The sequence below is a fragment of the Procambarus clarkii genome, chromosome 64, assembly GCF_040958095.1.
Source record: "Procambarus clarkii isolate CNS0578487 chromosome 64, FALCON_Pclarkii_2.0, whole genome shotgun sequence".
NCBI classification, from domain to species: domain Eukaryota; kingdom Metazoa; phylum Arthropoda; class Malacostraca; order Decapoda; family Cambaridae; genus Procambarus; species Procambarus clarkii.
Window position 1 is genome coordinate 9,661,430 of NC_091213.1, and position 11,115 is coordinate 9,672,544.

Below are 11,115 nucleotides of genomic sequence, written 5' to 3' on the forward strand. Positions count from 1 at the left end.
GAAAAAATATTGCAAGCCAGCTTTACAATATATCATCTGTAACGGCAGGATGGTAAAATTAACACTTGGCAACGTGTTTCAGTGTTGCCGCCGCAACATAAACATCATGATTTCCTTTGTAATTACACATTGATTCACAGTAAAAGATATAGTTAAGCACTTAATTCAAAGCCATATGAGTGTTAATGTTATTTAACTATTGTTTTGACATGTAAGGCTTTGTGCAAGTGATGTTGTTAATACTTGCTCTTGCACGTGTAAGTACGTACTATGTACGGATTTGTACCTATCTAGTTGTGCTTGTGAATGTTCAGCTTGGTCTTCTGTATATATGTGTACCTGTACGTAAGAATGTTCATGTTTATGTGAGACTATCTAGTTGAGTGTGTAAATGAATGTGTTGGGCTATGTACGTTAGAGAGGTCATGCATGGGGCCTTTTCGCGTGTACTCACCTAGTTGTACAAACCTATTTGTGCTTGCGGGATTGAGCTTTGGCTCTTTGGTCCCGCCTCTCAACTGTCAGTCAACTGGTGTACAGGTTCCTGAGCCCACTGGGCTCTATCATATCTACATTTGAAACTGTGTATGGAGTCAGCCTCCACCACATCACTGCCTAATGCATTCCATCTGTTACTTTCTCTGACACTGAAAAAGTTCTTTCTAACGTCCCTGTGGCTCATTTGGGCACCAAATTTCTATCAGTGTCCCCTCGTACCACCACGTGCTAAAGTTAATCTTTCTTTACCCTGTCAATGTTTCTGAGAATTTTATAGGTGGTGGTCATGTCTCCCCTAACTCATCTGTCTTCTAGTGTTCTGAGGTTTAGTGCCTGTAATCTTTCCTCGTAGCTCATTCCTCTCAGCTCGAGGACTAGCCTGGTGGCATACCTCTGAACCTTTTCTAACTTCGTTTTGTGTTTGACTAGATGTGTGTGTGTGTATGTTTGTGTGTACATGTATGTGCTGTGGTAAACACTTGTGTATACATGTCTGAGTATACACACACGTGTATACATGTATGTGTGATGATACACGTGTATAAAATTGGTGTGTGCTGACTGCAGAAGTGGCTTGGAAAATGAATGTGTATGTGTTGCTTGAAAATGCACATTTAGTTGGTCTATAGTGTGATAGAGTGTCAGTGGCTATGCAAATGAGTATACAAGTGTGTATGAAAGTGGATGTATAATTAAGAGTTTATATTATTATATGTTAGTGGAAGAGTTTTTATGTTTCCACAGATCAATAAATTGTTTAAATACGGATTCAGAGTTCGACATACCGTTACAATTCTCTCTGTATAAAATACATTCCTCCACTGTGTTTGTTTCCCTCACTATCATAACATATATATGGCCAATATTGCTCCGATTTATCTCAAAAACTATTTCACATAAATGAACCCTGCATAAGCAAAAATTCTGAATGTAATAATATGAGTTTATGTTCCAGATATATTTCATATTAGATTTCGTCACAATTTTGCCGTGATGGATAATGCGAGGGGAAAGGGAAGAGAGACATAGAAGGAACTAGTTTCTCATGTTAAGGGTTTAATGCTAAGTTCAGATTTAAGTTCATTGGTTAGAGGTAAAACAAAGATCTCAAGTCAAAGATCGAGATCCAATGTCAGTGTAAAAGGTCAGATAATAACTTCACGCTTAAAGACAAATTTACAATCGAAAGTTCAAAGAGTAGGAGTAAAGAAACAAAAGTCAAATGTCAACATCGTAAGTCTGATTCAAATTAAAAGTCTCCTAAGTTTTGTGAAATATACAATGTAATAAAATTAATCCAAATATCACCAATGTGCATTTGCATTGTAATATGGTCAGTGTTTCCGGATATTCACAACAAAAAACCCAACACAAACATAAACAAAACACAATTACTAAACCCTGCGTGTTGCAATAGCACTCGCTACATTCGCTTGAGTGGTAGGGGCAGAAAAAAAGGAAAAAATGGGGGATTTTCCGATAAACATCATCATTCCTTGTCGATAATGGAGGCTCTGATGGTGCAGCTCCGGGCTTCAGGAACAAGACATTATAGACTCGGGTTGAACCTCGCGGTGATTATCATCAACTCCACTGCGATGTGCATCGTCGCTACCCTTCACCACATTCGTGGTTGATTCTTCAATATATCCCTGAACTAAACGCCGAACAGGTCTCTAACCGTATCCATGGAGGACAAAAGAAAATGTATATGTGCTGATTGGCATTGAAAATTTATGGCCACGTCTGGGGTAGAAAAACCTGTTGTGATAGTTAATAATTTTCTGTAACAAGTACACAGGAAGTGTGCTCTTCTGCCGTCTATTGAACCGGAGCGAGAGATCTCCGTGTTGTACTGGGAGGGTCTCTGATACTGCAAGTGTTCAGTAAATTGGGTGGTTGAGTCGGTTTTACGTAATACAGAGGAGAACGAGAAAACGGAAAGGACAGACAAACATAAAGAGATAAAGAGTGAAAGACAGAGAGAGGAAGAGAAAAGAGGAACCGACAAACAGATTGAAATAGTAACATACAGATATGCAGACAGACAGAATATCAGTCTAACAGACAAATTGGCAGACTAACAAATAGGCAATCAGACATACATACTGACACACAGAAATACACCCAGACATAAAAATCTGCAGAAGATCAGACCAACAAACATACGAACTGGAAGAGACACACGCAAACAGCTAGAGCACAAAAAATAATTATGATAACTTTATACAACCGAAGTCGAATATTTCCTTTAATAAGCTAGCATTATATAACCAGGACCCAGAGGAAGGAATCTTGTAAGATATCGAGAACTCGCAATAAAGAAGAACACACACACTCAAATGAATTACTTTGGCTTCAACTATGCCCTACTGATCACATGGCTTTCAACGTAATGGGGTAACACTAATGTAATTCGGTTATGTGTTAAAATCCTCTACACTTTAATTGCGGAAGATATTTCTTTTAAATATTCTATTGGTTTGTGTTCACAATTTAATTTTGAGAACGTTAGCTGTATTGAAGTTTATTATAATGTGCTTTCACCTTTAATTATACAGAAATGTGCACAAAAGATGTAATGTTTTGTAAAACATTTGCAATTAACATTCTTGAACGTGATATTTGCAATGCTAAAATATCTAATATATTACCATGTAATTATCACGTAATTTGTAACGTCTTCTGAACTATATCATATTATCAAAAGATATGATATCATTAGTAGTAATAATAAAATGACCAATAATAAATAAAAAAATAATAAAAAAATAAATAAAAACTAATAATAATATATCTAATAATAACAATAATAATGCTAAAAAGAATCTTTACAAAAGGACAACAAGACTAGAAGAGACACTGCAGTATGACACATCATCTTGCTCTGAATCTGGGTGTCTGGAGAGAACCATGCCTCCCTTAAGAATGAAAACTGATGTTATTCACACAAACGCTAATATATGTTAAACAGATTTGGGAAAAAAGGGATTTTCCATGCCCTTAAAAAATGTAGAAAGTGTTTTATCTCCAAGAATAGTCTACGATTGTATACAAAAGATGAACCCTGGTATCAATACAGATGGTACACTGCAGCCGTTATTATTTCAATACCCTGGAGTTGCAGTTAAAAGCTAAACCCACCAATGCCAGGAAAAATATTGCTATTAGTTACATAGATCTTCCGGTGGAATTGCAACAGAGATTTCTTTGACGTTCCAAATATCTTCCTGTGATTTTCCGGAGATATTTTTGGTACGTTAAATAAGTTCAAACGTGTGTTTCACCGGGAAAATCTCTGGTAAAGCGTAGAGATCTTCTTGAGGTATTCCAGTGAGATCTCTGGTAAGTTACAGAGATGTTACGGTAGTTTTCCAGAGAGAACTTTGTGCAGTTCAAAAAATTTTCTGGTGGTTTCAGGAGAGGTCTCTGAAAAGTTCAAGAACTTCGCTGGAAAACCTGCAGAAATTTCCTGGGGTTAACAAAGATCTATATGGAAAATTCCGGGTGATCTCTGGAAATTCCCTTAGAGAGCTTTATAAATTTACAGAGAGACATCTGAAATTCAAGATAAATCTTTGAAAATTTACATAGATATTTCTTGAAATTCAGAAAGTGATCTAAAAAAAATTATAGCTCCAAAAATTATCTTAGGGATTCCTAGACTCGTAGAGAGATTTCGAAAAATTCACGGAAAGAAGTCGAGAAATTTGCAGTGAAGTTCAGGGACATACATACAAGACACTGGGGAAATTATTGCTGTAATCAGAGAGAGTGTGACGTGTCCAACACTTTCACTGCATCAGAGAAAGTTCTGCTGGTCTGCAGTTACGAGAGTGTGTGGGGTGTTTGATTTAACAAAAACAAAACTGTGGATGTTGAGAGAAAATTAATTTGGTCAGCGAAAATTGTATATGTAACTTGTAGAACCATGACAGGATGGAAGGTGTTCTATGTAATACTCTCCAATCTCTCTCTCTCTCTCTCGCTCATCGATGTATGAAGTGTGTCGCTACTATTTTTTTACATATTTGCTAACGTGGGTTGCTTTAAATAGTAAAAAAAACATATGTGTTCGAATTGTGTTGCTACTGTATTTTGTATACGTATTTTGTGTGTGTGTATTTAAATGCGAGTATTTTGCTGTGTTTTTATTAATGAGTTTGTGATTGCATTTGCATGTTGCTGGGTGTACTGCATGTCGAAGTGTTTCAACTTGTCACTGTACTGGATTTATTACATATTAATGTGTTTGTTTTAGATGTTTTTCTGTCTTTATCCTTGAAAACTGCTTTTATTTTTAGTATTATTCCCATCAGAAAATCTTCCGCTGCAATGTACAAACAAAATTCAATCGGGAAAAAACAAACAAACTGAACTGAACTGCAAGATAATTAACACACATATTCCTAACAAACCATCACCACTATACCACTAACCATCAAGCCACAAAGAAAAACAGTTAGACCACTTGTGGAACCTGAGCGTCAAGTGCCTTTGTATTCGGTGTAAACACACGACAATACGGCTAAACAGCCAATAGAAGAACTCAAACTGAGGAGAATTGGATCCCGATTCGCAAACTGAGACGCGTTCTACCACGAGAAAAAATATATTATATATATATAAGTATTTTTTAGGTATTTTTTAATATTCTCATTTTTTCGTGACTCTTTCAAGTGATAATTCAAAGGTAATTTGTCCTGTTTATTCATTACTGTAGAATCATCACTTCCACGAAAGACTTGCACGAAATGGAGCAAATGTGAAGTAATAAAGTTTCGAATTTTGTTTTGGAAGAATTATATTATATTATATATATAAATATATAACAATTATATATATTATATATATATATATATATATATATATATATATATATATATATATATATATATATATATATATATTTATATATATATATATATAAATATATATATGTGCGAGTGTGAGAGAGAGAGAGAAAGTGTGTGTGTGTGTGTGGTTTACCTTTTTAAACATTGACTCTGGCTTCGTACCGAGACCTTTGCAACATTTTTTAATCTTGTCTTCAGGATGCAAGGTTCGAACGCTGAATGTCAGTCCACACAGATGACTCCAAGCCTTTGATGGTGTGTCAGAATGTCTGGATATCACTGGAAAGACTTTTGTGTTCGTCTTGAGATTACTTGTGGATATAGAGTGTACTGGTGTGTAGGTTGTGTGGGGAGTGTGTGGGTGAAATGCGGTTGGGGAGATTGTGTGCACATGTGGGTGTGGAGAGAGTGTGTGAGTGTGTGTGTGTGTATGTAGAATATGGGTGTGTAGTGTGCAGTATGGGTGTGGATCGTGGGTAGATAATGTGTGGAGTTGGGTGTGAAGTGGGTAGTGTAAATGTAGTTGGTTGTTGTAGACTGTTTGAAAAATGTGTTTGTAGAGTCCTGGGGTAGAGTATGGGTGTGGAAAGAAGGGATGTAGTGTTGGGGTGACATATGTGTATGTATATATATATAAGACCGTGGTGTTGGTGGGGTTTGAGAAATCCATAGGGTGGGTGTATGAGAGAGTATGTGTGAGTGTACTCACCAAGTTGTACTCACCTAATTGTGCTTGCGGGGGTTAAGCACTGGCTTTTTGGTCCCGCCTCTCAACTGTCAATCAACTGATGTACAGGTTCATGAGTTTATTGGGCTCTATCATATCTACTCTTGAAACCGTGTATAGAGTCCTCTTCCACCAGCTCACTTCCTAATGCATTCCATTTGTCAACTACTCTGACACTAAAAAAGTTCTTTCTAATATTTCTGTGGGCACTCTATTTCCACCTGTTTCCCCTAGACACAAGTGTGTTTTGTGTGTGTAGTGTTTGGTTCAGTTTGAGTTGTTTAACTATGTATGTTGGACTGGGTGTAAACTTTCAGTGTTTATATCTACAATGTCTTAAATGAGCCGAGGCAGAGGACAACTAACAAGAATACAACAGAGATTCAGAACCTGTTCTTAGCAAATACTAGAGAGGTACTTCCCAGGCATAATGGGACCTGCAGCCACCACCAGCGAGGCCAGCCAGACAGCAATGGCCACCACCAAGCAAGAGACGCCGGCCAAAATTGGAATCTGAAAGCGATTTGTAAACGGCTCCAGACGGTGTAAGAGCCGATGTGTACCTCTCTGAAGTCCTGAGGTGGCAAATCGGGCGCTCTCTGGTGGAGATTCGTGGTCATTTGTCTTTCTGATGGCGTAAGACGTGCCTATCATTGTGTGTTGTGCTGTGTGCTGTGTGCGAGAGTGGAGACGAGGAGAGGCTGCGGTGAGGTTCACTGGAACTGGGCCAAGGTTTCTGGAGTATAGTGGAGGTTAGGTGAGGTTGTGGGTTGTTTGGGGGTAATAGAGGAGACGCAGGTTGAAGGAAAGTTGGTGTTAGAGGTTTGTAGTGGAGGTTTGAGTGAGGAGGAACAGACTTTGTAGCACAGTAGAGGTGTGTTAATTTTACCCTGATTGCGGTTACTGGTGTTTAAATTTCACAGGTATATACCATAGCATCTGTGGCTCCTAACATTGCACAGAAAAAGAAAGAAAATTATCAGGAGAAAACGCTAAACAACTATATATATATGGGGTATACGGTTTCAGTTACAATTATATGGTATATGAGAGTACAAGTATGTTATATGAGTATACCACTCTGTTATGTGAGGTATATAGAAACAGGATTGTACAAAGACATAAAGACACATAACATACACAAGCACACATATTAAGAAACACAGATATTAACACACACACATATACATAAAAACACATGAGCATTTATAGGAAATCACAAATACATAAACACACACACACAAAAACATTTTGGGTAACCAACCAAAAACACACACACAGGCAAATAACACACACAGACACACACACAATAGCTTTCATTCTGTAACTACACTTAGGTAATTACACTCTGATACACATACATACACACATACTCCACATAAAAACACAAGCACAGACACGTGTTGACAGGCGGGACCAAAGAGCCGAAACTCCACCCACGTAAGCGCAACTAAGTGATTATAACTAAGCGAGTACACACACACACACACAACACATTCACACACACACATTTGTCCCCTCACCGAACTACTAAACAAACCTCAAACACGCGAAAAGCCTTAAATAGTTTAACCCAACAATTAATCCCAGTATGCCAGCCCTCATGACTACAACACGTCCATACGTTGCAGCTAGGCTGTAGGGTTAATTACTGAAGTTGTATAATGCAATACAGAACATGTGGGGCGGCCCTGTAGGCTTGTTTATGGGGGAATTAAATGCAATTGTTGCATGGAATGTTGCAGAGCAGATTTGTTTTGGACAACGGGAGATGACTCGTATTGTTGTATTTAATGTACATACGAAGTGTATTACCATATCACAGGGCATTCGCTGTCAGGGAAAAGCATTGTAATCGAATACCATCCATTTTTCACTTATTGTTCAAATACCGTTCCATATTGGTCTAATTTCGCCATATATTACACATGTGCCATTCCATATGACTCCAATACTACTCTGTTTTGTTCATTTGCACAAGCCTGTATTGTTTAAAAGATCAGCCTGTATTGTTCAACACACAAGTCTGTATTATTCTCCCACACACACAGTATGATGCATGGTTGGAAGGTTTGGTTGGGGGGAGGAGCTGGTGGTAGTGCACCTGTTTAATTATTTCCTGTTCTCCCTGAGTACAGGTTGTGGCAGTCTGCCTTAATGGCTATTGTTGTTGTATTCTGGTAGTCTCATTGTATTTTGAGATTTACTTGTGAGAGTTGCTTTTGCTGCCTCTGAGGTCGGTACGTCTGAGTTCTCTACCTCTGCTTCTGTGTTCTGGCCTCTCTCCTTTTCAATACCTCCTCAGTGTTTTCACTTTCCTATCTTTTGTCTAACACTCATTTTGTTCTCTCTCTCTCTCTCTCTCTCTCTCTCGTTTCACGCTCTCTCTCTCTTCGCGCTCTCTCTGTCATTCTCTCTTTCCTTACAAATTCTAAGCCACTCTCACCTTCACATCCCCTCCTGAATTGATCAGGGGACCACCGTAAGCTCTAAGCTTCCTCGAGCCAGCTGGAAATGGTGAATTGATAGTCAGTCTCCATTATTTGGTTTCTAATCCATCCCAACCCAATCCCAGTAATGTTTGGCGGAGTACTGTGAGCTCTCCTTACTGCGGCACTGTGGGATGACTCTGGATATTCTTTTAATAAGAGTGGAAGGTTGGAGAGACTGCCAATCAGAACGGATATATTGTGATGTACCTATCATGGTGGGAGGCGAGATACTACCCATGAGAGATCGAGACTGGGATGGCTACCCAACAGGGTCGTAAACTGGGATGGCTACCCATCAGGGTCGTAAACTGGGATGGCTACCCATCAGGGAGGTAGACTGAGATAGCTACCCATCAGGGAGGTCGATTGTGATGCCTACTCATCAGGGAGGTAGACTGGGATGGCTACCCATCAAGGTCGTAAACTGGGATGGCTACCCATCAGGGAGGTAGACTGGGATGGCTACCCATCAGGGTCGTAAACTGTAATGGCTACCCATCAGAGAGGTAGACTGGGATGGCTATCCATCAGGAAGGTCGATTGTGATGCCTACCCATCAGAGAGGTAGACTGGGATGGCTACCCATCTGGGAGGTCGATTGTGATGCCTACCCATCAGAGAGGTAGACTGGGATGGCTACCCTTCTGGGAGGTCGATTGTGATGCCTACCTATCAGAGAGGTAGACTGGGATGACTACCCATCAGAGAGGTAGACTGGGATGGCTACCCATCAGGAAGGTCGATTGTGATGCCAACCCATCAGGGAGGTAGACTGATGCCTTCCCATCAGGGAGGTAGACTGGGATGGCTACCCATCAGGGAGGTCGATTGTGATGCCTACCCATCAGGGAGGTAGACTGATGCCTTCCCATCAGGGAAGTAGACTGCGATGGTTACCCATCAGGGAGGAAAACTGTAATAGCTACCCATCAGAGAGGTAAACTGGGATGGCTACCCATCTGGGAGGTCGATTGTGATGCCTACCCATCAGGGAGGTAGACTGATGCCTACCCATCAGGGTGAGAGGCAATAACCAACTTCATAGTAAATGTACCCATTGATTCTTAACCATTTGAACAATACACTTTTTACATGAACTTGTTGAATGTTATAACAAAAATTTATCCGGTTTAGATTTTAACTTTGGTAGTTGGTTTAGCTCTAATTGCGTTAGAGGGTTATTTACCGCTTGTTCCCCCGATGTTTATGATGAAAGTTGTGTACTTATACGTTGTCCAACAATGCGTTATGTTGTTCGAACGTGTGTAATGCATAGTTCAGCACAGACAACGGTACTGTTGAAGTACATGACACATGATTAGACCTGGGGTCTAATCACCAAATATCGACTACAAGACGCGCTAATTGGAGTCACCAGATACTCCAAAACAAAAAAGAAAAACTGTTGGTATGGTCACGAGGTGCTGGACCACAGAACCACGTGATTTGGTCAATAAGTACTGCACTATAGCCATCATAATATGGCTGCAATAGAGGGAATAAGACTGGCACGTACCTTGAAATTTGTAGATTTCTGTCGTAGCTGTGAAGTCTTACCTGTAATGAAAAGAAAGCGTATTATATTATATTTTTTAGATAAATGCCTTCTCACTCATCCTACAGCACATATTGTAACATAAAAGCCAAGATGATACTTGAAGAACGAGGTGTTGCTTACCTTGAAGGATGAGGACGCTGGGAGACCTGATCTAGCGAGGGCACACAGGGTGCAGGTGGTTTACGAATCTTACGAAACGTCTTAAACTTTGCGCACTAGACAAGAAACACTGGACTGGACCTGCCGTCAAGTATGTAATTTGGACGCAACAGTTCAGGATTTTCTTCGACTTATATATCCTGTAAAACACTAAATATTCCCGTCAACATTCAGTCAGGTACTGTAGCAGAGGCGTTTCCTGCCCTGGCTTCCGGCTCTCCACTGGCTCAAACACACTTTTCTTACCCGGCGCGGACATCACGACACCATCATAGCTAACAACTACATGGTGTGACCCTGAGGCTTGGATTGGCCAGCACAGCTACAGGCTCGCTTCATGCAGGTCGGCGAACGATCCCTCGACGATCCAAGTGGCTGTGAACCGTTCCTGCCTTCCTCATAGCCTGCCTTGTGCTGTATAGTCATACAGGCGTAGCACTTTTTCTTCATAATATAATGACGCGCGGAATATACTGCTGAGATCTGTGGAGTTTGGAGTTAACCAGCTGTTAAACATACTCGAAGCCTAGTGGTGTTTGACCACCTGTCCTCAGGCTAGGCTTGTACAGGCGATGGCTGAACCCAAAGATGCAGTCACCAGTCTTAACGTTTTGTGTATTGAAAATCGGTATTTTTCCGTATCTAAATTATTAAACTAATTATTTTTTAAATTTGTAAAAGTTAGATTTAGGTTAAGTTAGGTATTTAGGTTCTGTATGTAGTTATTTATATTTGGACCAAGTGGGTGAACCATTTACAGTCATTCTATTCGAACAGAGGACGTGCGCGAAGCACTGTTTGACGAAATTTCCGTCACTAATAGTG

General features: G+C 39.9%; 1 protein-coding gene across 1 annotated transcript in view; it reads right to left on the bottom strand.

Annotated features, from left to right (window-relative positions):
- Window positions 1-10,512, bottom strand: part of LOC123769065 (lachesin) — a 320,744-nt gene extending 310,232 nt beyond the window's left edge. The window contains exon 1 of the mRNA XM_069309176.1: window positions 10,252-10,512. The gene's annotated coding sequence lies outside the window, so the exon portion shown is untranslated. The remainder of the gene's footprint in view (window positions 1-10,251) is intronic.
- Between the last annotated feature and the right edge of the window lie 603 nt (window positions 10,513-11,115).